The 12,088-nt window shown below is 46.3% G+C and overlaps 1 protein-coding gene across 3 annotated transcripts in view; it reads right to left on the reverse strand.

Annotated features, from left to right (window-relative positions):
• Window positions 1-12,088, reverse strand: part of LOC139060020 (monocarboxylate transporter 12-like) — a 207,265-nt gene that overhangs the window by 172,519 nt on the left and 22,658 nt on the right. Inside the window, exon 2 of one of the 3 annotated variants that reach the window (XM_070538697.1) lies at window positions 5,126-5,209. The exons of the other annotated variants lie outside the window; for them this stretch is intronic. The gene's annotated coding sequence lies outside the window, so the exon portion shown is untranslated. The remainder of the gene's footprint in view (window positions 1-5,125; window positions 5,210-12,088) is intronic. 3 annotated transcript variants of the gene reach the window in all.

The following is a 12,088-nucleotide window of genomic DNA, read 5'->3' on the forward strand; positions in this document are numbered from 1 at the left end:
AGGGGCAGAGTTTGAAAACAGGAGAGGAAGCCACGCGACAGTACCAACTGTCACGTACAAGAAGCCACACCGCAATACGACAGGTGCGGAAATCGGAAACATTGCGTTCTAAGAGCAGAAATGCACTATTGGTCTCGCACCCGAAAACTCTGGCTCTTCTTAAGATGACTATGAGAGTTGTTTTTCCCCAACGACAGCAAAATCCACGCAATTAAGGAAATTTAAGCTCATCTTGGTCTTTCCTTTAAAAATATTTCGACAAAGATATAACCGTTATGCAATCCAGGAAAAGCAAGGGGAAGGCGGGAGATGGAAATTTAAGACGATGAGCAAAACGAGAACAAGATGAAAGCAGGAGCCAACACTTGGACAAGTGGACTTGTCTTCTTCAAGGCGACTTGTCTTGAAGAATACAAGTCTACTTTTCGAAATGTTGGCTCCTGCTTTCACCTTGTTCTCGTTTTGCCCATAACCATTGTGCAAGTCTTTGAGAACAGCTTCAAATTCAACAAAAGACGCTGTGTTCCGTAACTACGCCGAACACAGTTGGCTTAAACGTTCCGCTGCAGATAAAAATCAAGATGGCACGAGTCGGAGAGCTCACTGCTTTTCCTTGGAACTTGGGTTGCGAGATTCACCGAAGTATACTGCTTCCAAGGGGCTCGTAAACGTATGTTGATCAAGTGCCTATGTAAATATCTCACACGAACAACGAACTCACTTAGGCTGCGCGCGTTAGTAGTGCCAGCCCTGGCAGTGCATAACCTCACCCGACCAGGCGTCGTGTATACACGCCGCCCGGGCGGCTTTCGTGTTTCCAATCTCCGATCGCTTTTCCTTACGGCCCCACAATAAACGTCATCACCGTCGCTGATTTACTTTACGAGCGTAACATGCTAGGCGCGATGTAGGCTCCAGGTCGCCCGCGTTCGCCGTTATGGAGTTGGAGGGGGATAAGGGGAAGGAAGGGGGCGTTGTAAATTGGTGAAGTAGTTGTACGCGGCGTCCCCCTTAGATAAATGCAGTTTCTACGAGCTTGGGGCGCGGCAGTCGTTCGGCCATACTGGTACCAGCACCCACTAGCACCCAAACCAATAACACCTCATTGGCACCCTTACGTGCTGCCCGATAGGAATCTTGATGACGCGTGATGAGCCAGCGTTCTGTAGTTGGTCCCTATAGCCCGTTCCGGAAGACACACAGGCGCTCACGCGATGCGTGTGTTAACGCAGCGCAATGCTGGAAAAGGGGGGGGGGGGGCGATGCGGGGCGCGAGAATTTCAGGAAACGGGCACTTGGGGTTGGGTGCGGGGGGGTCCGGGTAATTACCAAATTGGCCGACGACGCGATAAGGCGGCGTCGACAACTGCGCGTGTTGAATGCAGAGACACACTGCATGGTCGAGCGGTCGGTCTGCCCAGGTCTCCGAGAGTGCGCCCTGAAACACCAGCGCGCTCGACCGCCGGGCCGTATAACGCATGATTGAGGACGAGGATTACAGGGCGGGCACATTAGGAAGCGTGTCGTGTCGCCGCCTCGCTTATTGTGCCGGGTAATAAAATTTGCATCGCCGCCCACTTCGTGCTTCCTTTTATGGCGAGCACTGGCCGATCACGCTGTGTTTATGTTTATGGGCGTGTATTTTCTCGCCCTAGCTCTGAGGTCTGGTTGTGTCTAAGAATAATCCTGGCGTCAAGTATAATTGGAGACGTGCGCACAGACACCCGAGTATGGGAGGGTGCTTTGTGCATACTTCTGACCTGCTTTGTGACCTTTATTTCGTTTTTTTTTTCTTTTTTTACTTGTCGATGTCATTGTCTTATGTACCTGCGTGCACAAGGTTGGCAACGGCACCGGCAGGCCGAAGTTGGGATTTGTGATAGCATCGGCATTCTACACGGATCTTCTTTCTATGAGAATCAGATCAGGTGTGCAAGTTGAGAATGTACTGGGCGCAATCTTTAATGTATCGTGCATCGTGAGTGCTACAGTCAAGCGCTTTCTGAGTAGGCTCACGTAGCTTTAGGGCAGTTTTCACGGTTTCGCCTTTACATTTGCGCTGGTGGAGCCATCCCTAATTCTGAACTGACCGTCTATTACGTAAGTTTCTGAAACAGCGGTGGAATTTACAAATGCTTCTTGCTCATAAGAAATGTTTGACATCAGCCGGCCACCTTCAGTATAACAATAACTTTCTTGTCGATATTGGATTGCGCGTGTCCTTACAAAAAACTGCAACTTAAGAAGCCCTACGAGACCAGGGCTCGTAGGGCTTCAATCACGTTGTCGGACATATTAACTGCAAAGGTGGCCAGCCTGCGTCAAACAGCATTTACGAACCAGATGCTTTGCGGAATCGGCCCCAGGTGTTTCTTTGAAAATGACCTGCAATTATGACCAATAATGATCAGTAATGACCAATAATGACCTGCAATATGCCTTCACGTTATAAGCAGAAACTTCATGCCTGCGAAGTTTCAATGCGCTAGCGCCGATAATTACTCTTTTCTGCCAATACATCCATACTATAGAACGGAACTCCCACACACAATTTGCAACAAGTGCCAGTTTATCACATAGTGTTTCGGGTGAGAGAGAAATATAGAAGTGATAAGGAAAAGGCAGAGTCGCTAATTAACTAGGCTTAGCCTGGTTATCTGCCCTGCGCCGAAGAAGGAAATAAGAAAATTTCGCAGTATTCACGCACACACGTGCACAAACATTCATTGTACCGCCAGTCATAGGCGCTCGTATAGACTGATTGATCTCAAGAAACGCTTCAGCCCTTTCACGGCTCTGTAACCGTCATGTCGCGAATGGTACAAAAACAAATTACAGCACATAAAATGGGTTGGCATGTGCCAATTGCATTGTTTGCCAGCATATTCGACTCCAGCTCAAAGTCTGTTGGCTGTTTCTTCGCCATTTGTTAACTGAAAAGTAAGGGAGGCCCACAAGTGCACGCTCTGTGAATACTCCCCAAATTTTTGAGTTAATATTGAAGTCCTACTAAATATAAAGTACATTTTGAAATCGAAGCATTTTTTGGCCAACATTTGCCACTTTGACAGCATCTGTCTATCTATCTATCTAGCCGTCTACGTTCTTGGTGCTCTCATGGTCGTTTTGTTAACTTGGTATGTACTAAAATTGGCGTGGTATATATGACAATATATATGGCGTAGTGTATGACGAACATAAATGATCGGCCATGACATGAATATCATGACATGTGTGTCATGAAACAGCCGCATGCGTCTTGGTACTCTCATGGTCGTTTGGTTAACTTGGTAGGTATACCACAATGGGCACAATATGATAAGAGTGTATAACGAACATAAAATGATAGGTCATGATGTGAATATCATGACATGCGTGTCATGTAGGTCATGAAACAGACGCCTACGTCTTGGTACTCTCATGGTCGTTTTGTTAGCTTGGTATGTACTAAAATTGGCGTAGTATATATGACAATATATATGGCGTAGTGTATGACGAACATAAATGATCGGCTCTGACATGAATATCATGACATGTGTCTCATGAAACGGTCGCCTGCGTGTTGGTACTCTCATGGTCGTTTAGTTAACTTGTCAGGTACCACAATGGGCATAATATGACAAGAGTGTATGACGAACATAAATGATAGGTCATGACATGAATATCGTGACATGCGTGTCATGTAGGTCATGAAACAAACGCCTAGCTATTCGGGCTCTCATGGTCGTTTCGTTAACTTGGTAGGCTCCCCGCACACTGCTTCGCATGGCACCGATTCCCCACAGGGTGTTGGATCTGCCACCTTTTTCTCTACCCAGAATGATTTGGTCACTGCCTACTACTCCCCCGTAAATAATAATCTTTATTACCAGTAATAGGTAACGTTCCTATTGAAATTGCGATAAAAATGTGTTTTTTTTCTCTAAGTTTGACAGCGCTTTCTTACAAATGAATAGCGAAGAGAAGGTGGTACGAATCTGCACCTAAAATAATAAGTTTCTTTCTATACGTTAGTGGTCGCTTAGGTCACATGTTCAGCTTCAATGCCAAAACATAGACAACCGAGGTTTGGTATTGTAAGCCACGGTAGGTAACACAAGGAGCACATGAGAGCAAGTGTCCTTCAGCCGAGTTGCCTACTTTCAATCTCTGATTCTGAGAAGAAAAAAACAGAACAGAGATATATTTTGACAGGGCCTACCGGACACCGATGCCCTGAAGGGGAAGAAAATATTCAATATGTAGCCTAAGGTCGCCTTCGCACCTACGAACGCGGCAGTCTACGGTGCAGCTAGAAGCCGTTGAGCAACAACACCTTCGAAGCGAGAAAACGGGGTTGCACTCTCCGATAATCCCCGGTAATACTCGGGCAAAGTGACGCGCATCGACGGCTTTGACGCATTCCAAGCTCCCTTGCGAGAAACCGCCGTTCATTCGAGGTGACCGCTAGCTCGACGAAATAGCCATTTAAGATGTCAAACGCGCCTCTGGGTCGGCCAACTAAATAGCACGCCGAGTCGCATTTCATGTGTCTCCCGCCCCCCGTCCACCGCCCCCCGTCCACCGCCCCTATCCTTCCTCCACTGCCAGTTCCATCGTTCGCATTTCAGCGCACACGTACATACGTATGTACTACACGTTTTAATGTTTCTTCCATGGGATGTCCCCGTACCTTTGTTCTCTTACGATTCACCGCTGCTTAAACGACCTCGTGACGGGCGGAGAAGGACGGAAGGAGAGAAGTGGTATTCACACATGCCGCGGTCCATCGCCAACGTCATTTTCACGACGAGGGCGTACCATTTCTTTTTTGTTTCTCCGGCAGTATTCGGAAGTTGGCCGCGCTGAATTTGAACGATAGGCGAGCTGCGAGTCCCCTGGAAAAGTGGTTCGCGTCAATTCCCGATGTGATGGCCGCTCGAGCGGCTGTCGGCGAGCACTTTTCTCTTTGAACGGCGCGTGCGTCTGTGCGTACTGACACCGGCTTGGTGCAAGAGACGTGTAAATTGCTCGTGCGAAGGACAATCGCGGTCGTCTCAAGCGACGCCATGCTACTCATTTCTACGATGAAAGAAAGAAAAAATGAAACGTGTAACAAAGGGACTTTGCAGCTCAAGGTACGTACTTGGCTCGTTAGCTGAGCGGTGGTAGAAATCATCAAGAGTGGAGGCTGCGATTCAAGAAGCACATGAAGATATCGGGTCGCCACCTGCGATTGGGCACATCTGTCTTATAGATACCTCGTTTATTCTTTTTTCTTCTTACGCTGAGAAATAGACCGTTATTTCTTTAGAGCAGGCGCAGTTGGAGAACTAAAACCTCGGGAGCGGTAGTCCGCTTGGTCTTGAGGGCAATGCGAACGTTAAGCATATAGGGCGATATAACAAGGACGCCCAACAAACAGCCCCGTCAGACAATATGTACACAGCCTTCCTGAGGTCGGCTGATATTCTGGCACACGTGCTCATTTATGTGCAAGCTTTATTCTCCCATATGGTCCTTCATATCGACACGGCCTGGGGAAAGTTCTCCACTTGCAACTCTCCCTGCTTTTCGAACAGTTTCCTTATTTTTCTATTTTTCAAACGCCCAATTGTTTTGCAATGTTGCATTTGTGTTTACAATTAGCAATTGTCCAGTTAGTAAGGTTTTGTCTTACGTTGGTTATCCACATTTCACAATCCTTGCTCTCGCACTGTTCCTTGTTTACCGAACTGATTTTTCCTACTATCTGTGCCTTGTATGACGCACCTGCTATGGCCTGGTACAGGGCCTGTAGTATATTGTGAAGTATATAAAAATAATAAATTAATCGTGCAGAAACGCCTTCCTTACGCAGCCGTTGAACCAACTTCCATTATATTTGTTGAATTTGAAATCAAAAGCTAAGTTAAGGAGTGCACCTGTTATTTATGCAATTAATTTCTTAGAAAATTTTCACATATCCTGTTTGCACCTGTGAAACTTCATAACGGAGGCAATAGCCAATGGCAATTCTATAAATAGCAGCCCATGGATTTCACAGCTTCCCAATGACGAATGCAGGGCTGCGACTAGATAACTGCTGCGAGTAACCGGAACAATATATCTAGCTGCGGTGGACAGAATACTCGGTCTCAATCGTGCCCATTTCAAGTGAAAGGTTATTTGAAAAACCTCGCATAAAACGCTGCATATTTCTTGCGAATGTGCATGAACCATGTCTTTAAGTATCATTTTCAACACAAGTGAGGCAATATCGGTGAGCTGTTTTACTTTGGGCGATTGCTAGAAGCCTCTTATGCAGTCACGGCCGAAATATGAACCTGCAGCTCCCAATTTACTACTTGGGGGCTAACCGTAAATATAATAGCGGTCGCCATTGTATAATCTGGTTCTTATAAACGCTGACCAGCTTCCGTTGTCAAATCATAGTCGCGAATCTGCCTTGTCGTGAGTGCAGGGAATATTGGATCGCGCAGCATTGTCTACGACCGCCAGAATCAACATATTCTACAGGCCAGAATCAGGCATGGCTTATATAGCCTTGAATCGCTCTCAGTAATGCGCGTGATAAGTAAAAAAAAAAACGTTCATGGGCATTATTCGGCATTACTTGCGAAGTAATGTTTTGGGGGTTCATAACTGCCTTGTTTATCGAGCATAATTTGGCATTATAACAGCGAATTTAGCTGCCTTACTTGAAGGCCCTCGGTTAAGTGAGGAGTTTTTTTTTTAATGTGATGTAATCAGCACATTTTCGTACTTCGTTTTAGTCTACAGGCTTTCCAGCTTTACATGTGCGCGTAACCTTGCTGCCTTTGCGCTATAATTGTTTTTCAGTAATTACCCTGTCATTTGAGTGCCTACATCACGCATATACTGTGGCCATGACGGGGCTAATTAAGTGTCCTTTTTGCTGCAAGTTCAGGTCCACCTTCACTATTCTGTAACGATACGATTTAGCCTAGTAAAGCTGCAATTGTACTCAAAGCGGTCGCCAAGAAAAAAGCCCGCGGCAATCGTTGTACGCGTTCTCTAACGTCATTAAAACAAATAAGTGCAAGTAACCTCGTAGATCCGGGCTATATTATAAATGGTATTGATATTGATATTGATAATGATTGATATTGATAATGATATTGATAATATTGATAATGATTGATAAATGATATTGAATCGTTATTATCATCGTCAGCATCAGCCTACTTTACGTGCACCGCTGGTCGAAGGCTTGTAGCAGCGATCTCCAATTACCCCTGTGTGCCCGTTAACTTGCTGATCTCACCGCGCCACCTATAGTCATTTGTACCGTCTTCAATTTCGTTTCCCTTCTCTTGGTGAATATCTGTTACACTAATAGTCCACTGGTTATATCTTATAAATCTAACCTGGCCAACTTCGTTTCATCTTATAAATCTAACCTGGCCAACTCCATTCCATCTTATAAACCAAACCTGGCCAGCTCTACTTCATATTATAAATCTAGCCTGGCAAACTCCACTTCATCTTATAAATCTAGCCGAAGAAATCGGCTATCCTCGCTTGCTTTGTAAATCGTATACCTCAGTCTTACACTACGCCGATCGTTTTCCGCTCGCGCTCAGAACGCTCATGTACCTTCGTCTCAAGTTTCTTTGTTTTCTGCCAAATATCAGCCTAAAAAGTTAATATTGCTAGAACGCACTGTCTGTGTTTGTTCCGTTGCAGAGGTATTAATAAACTTCAATTCATGGCTTCTCGCGGTGCGGACAACATGCACTCAAATACATTTTATGCGAAGCATATTACGAGAGCTCAACCCAGCTCCTCAGGCGCGGCGGTGTCGCCTTGAATACCACGTGACACCTTGACGTCACGACAGAGGAGAAGTGGCTTTGGCTCAACTCTTGCAAGATGGGCTGGGTGGGAATCGAACCAGGGTCTCCGGAGTGTGAGACGGAGACGCTACCACTGAGCCACGAGTACGGTGCTTCAAAGCGGTACAAAAGCGCCTCTAGTGAATGCGGTGTTGCCTTAGAAACGAGCTGTTTCTAACGCTCAGGCGTGCGTCGCTTACTCAGGCGCACATTTCGTTGCCGCGCCGAACGCTGCGTTGCTCGACGCTCACCGCGTCCAATGCGGGGCGCGTAGTCGCTGCGCCGTAGCCCATTGTAATGGCGGGTCGACGGGAACGCTGTCGCGTTCCACTCTTGAAGGCGAAGCAGAGTAACGCATGAGTTGTTTCTTCGTCTAGCCGAACCAAATATAGCCAAGCAACAGCACTTCACCAGGCTAAACAGTGGTTCAACAACTAAAATAAAGGCTAGTATGCTTCGCATCCTGGGCTTAACCTTACCTAAGCCACAGTCATTTTTTTATTTGTCTCATAGGCTATTATAAATCATACATAAATTATTACAAATAGAATAAAAACTTATAAATTGACTACAAATAATCCTCTCCCTTGCCTTAAAATGAACAAAGTATGCCACCCTGGGACTAGACTCTCGTCTGCAATACTGGTGCTCCGCGTGTGTGGTGGCGTGTTTTTTATTCCCCTCTCTTTCTTGATTTATCTCCTTCTCTTTCTATTTGTTCTGCTAATATATACATATATATATATATATATATATATATATATATATATATATATATATATATATATACATATATATATATATATATATATATATATATATATATATATATATATATATATATATAGTAGCCTATATATATATATATATAGGCTACTTCATATTATAAATACTCTTTTTCCTTCTTCCTTAAAATTACTAGCTTATAAAACATTTGTACGACCTAAACTTGAATACGCTTGCGCAATATTTGACCCCCATCAGTCTAACCTTATCTCAGCCGTTGAATCTGTTCAGAATCGTGCCACTCGCTTTATTCTTTCAAACTACTCTCGATACTCTAGCGTATCCGCCTTGAAATTGCAACTAAAACTTCCTTCTCTCGCTTCCCGTCGCCGAATTTCACGTCTCTGCCTTTACCACAGGTTTTTCCATTGCTCACCCCGTGACAGCAACCTCATCCTACCAGTACGTCGAACACCCCGCACAGGCCATCCAAACAGCGTCATCCCGCATCGTTCCCGAACAACTGCATTTCAGAAATCATTTTTTGTCCACACAGCTCGCGACTGGAATGACCTTCCCTGTCACTTAGCACAAATCCCTGATCCAGTCCATTTCAAGACTGCCATCGAGGAAGCCATGTCATCGTCATGATTCTCATGTAACATTAATTGTTAACCGCCGTTCTTGCGCCCACCCCTCATGTAATGTCCCGCCTGGGACCCTTGAGGTTCAAATAAATAAAAATAATAAAAAAATAATATATATCTATATATATATAAATTAATAATAATAATAATAATAATAATAATAATAATAATAATAATAATAATAATATAAACGGATAATTCGACAGCAGAGCTTAACGACTAAGTCTTGTAGTAAGTAATCTTTGCTCGAGTACCGATTATGTGTTCAGCAGGATGTCGTCGCTCACGGTACGTTGTGTACACATGGCCGCATATGAGTTGCATACAAAAATAATAAAGTGCGCGATATTAGTGGCATCGATGTTGACCTTTGTCACTTTTGCCATGCAGGATACATTGATATAACATGTCAACAATTTTAACTCTTCGTCTAAAAGAATAGCTCCTCAAAGCGAATGCAACGCATTGATTGTTTGCGAAATGTGTCATTTCTGCAGCTAAATATGTTCATTGGTAAGTCATAACGACATCGAAGAGCACCTAAATGAGTCGTACCCTTGTGTTGTTGAAGCCCAACTACATAAAACTTGTTGTCGCAGTACTTTGGCACACAGCTTGAAGAAGAATGCTCATCGCAATCCGGGAACGCGTCCGCCTCCTTACGTTGACGTGACATTTCGCATTCCGACGGTGTCAGAATGCAAAAACCACTTGTGTAGTGGTGTGTCTGTGCACTTGACATAATTCCTTGTACTTAAAATTATTACTAGCCTTCCGCTGCAGTGTCCTTCGTATGGGGCCATAAAGCAGCCCTGAAACATAAGATGTTGTTCATGATTGTTCATTAATGGAGCGAAACAGTTTTAACTCACGCGAAAACATCTTATGTAACAGCGATCATGAAGTCTTGGAATGAACCGCTCCTCAAGCTTTTGGTTGCGGCTCATGTTGGAGATTCTGCCGAACATGTGCTGCTGTCTACTTCGCACATACACGTCGGCATCCTAATTTGCACCAGTTGGATCCTTTGATAGCTGGATTCCTTCGTCGGGGTTGCTTTCACTTTTCGCAGCACTTCTCCTGGCTGCACTATTGTGACCCATTTTGGCTTCTCAATGCATGAACTTCACCTTTCAACTGTCCCCTGAGTTGTAGTCTTCGAAATAAGGCCTGGTATCTCCTTGATGTTACAGAAAACCTTAATCTGTACACTTCTTCCATCCAACCTGAATGATGCTCGTAACTGAGGCGCCTCAACAGAGTGGACCTTTGGCAGTCCCGTCGATCAGATTCAGGTTCTCGCACCAGCATGACTTCCCTCATGCATGGTCAAATTTATTCAAATACAACGACGTGAGCTCGTCGCGCATAAACGCGGCCGGACGGTCGATTACATCGTCCGCGAAATCACTCGCGACCCCTCGGTCATCGCCGGCAACCAGCGTTCGGACGGGCACGCATCCAAACGCTGCATCTGACGCATCGGTCCGTTGCCCCGTTCCGTTCGCTGCTTGCATGGACGAGACAGATTCCTTCCGCACGCGCGTCAACAAGGAAAGCAGGGTAGCCGCGAAGAAACTGAGGCCGCGCACAAGCCTCCCCGTCCGCACGCGCAAGACAGATGAAGTCAGCCGCCCGAGATCCGAGTCGGGCGACGGAGCAGGGCCGCCTCTCTTTGACGCCGCCGCGGCGTCGCTCAAGGTTTCGCCATAGATCGCGGCGGGGAGGAACAACGGGCGACAGGCTGGCAGCGCGCGCTGCTTCGATCACTGACAGAATGCGCACGCGCGCGCATATACATACGCACAAACGCGCAGGCATATATGCGCACATACACCAGATAACGCGCACTCAGACGCGCGAGCACCGACAAACTAAAACACACACACACACACACACACACACACACACACACACACACACACACACACACACACACACACACACACACACACACACACACACCCACACCCACACCCACACCCACCCACACACACACACACACACACACACACACACACACACGCACACGCACACGCACACACACACACACACACACACACACACACACACACACACACACACACACACACGCACACAAATACACGCACACGACCGCGTCACGTTCTTTTCCGCGTCATCTTCGCTGCGTGTGACTGAGGCGCACTCTTCGGTGCAGAGCATGGGAACAAAGGTTGATGTAATTTCTAACGCGAGAGCCGGTCCGGTTGGGGGACAGTGCGTGAGGTTGGAGTGGAGACGACGCTTCGGAGTCACCGGCAACTTGCTTGACGCCGACCGAAGCGGCTGGCAGGAAGTCTGGCTGTGGGTGGGGTGTGGCCAGTGATCGAAAGGTTCGTTCCTGTCGACTAATGAGAGCTTCTCGGTCTTGATCCTTTTGTATTTTTCGCTTGCCTCAATAGCTCGCTTGAGCAGCATTCAATGTAGTCGTGATATTCGTAGGTATGTTGACTGCCTCACTATCTCACCAGGGGCCAATTCCATTGTGGACTAAACGTGCCAAGACGGCGCGTTTGCTCTCCGCCTTCCTCCCTGGCACGCGCCATATTGAACCACGATCGTCGGCTCCCTTCGCGTGTTTTTACTCGCACACAAAGCATACGGTGCGTGGCGACGGTGTTATCGCCCTTGGACTTTAACGAAACATCACGGCGACGGCGACAGCAAAAATACGCCTGAGGTGTCCGCATAATTGTTATTGCAATTGCAGAAACCATCGACAATGATAGGTAATATAAGAGGATTGCCAGAAGAAACGAAAGAACGAATGAGACGCGTCAGTCCCCCTTTTTGCCGCCTGTCCCGGCTACTCGGAGCTCCAAGAACACGCACCCTTTCCATGCGCGCCTACCCTCG

Source organism: Dermacentor albipictus, chromosome 5 (genome assembly GCF_038994185.2).
Source record: "Dermacentor albipictus isolate Rhodes 1998 colony chromosome 5, USDA_Dalb.pri_finalv2, whole genome shotgun sequence".
Lineage (NCBI taxonomy): Eukaryota > Metazoa > Arthropoda > Arachnida > Ixodida > Ixodidae > Dermacentor > Dermacentor albipictus.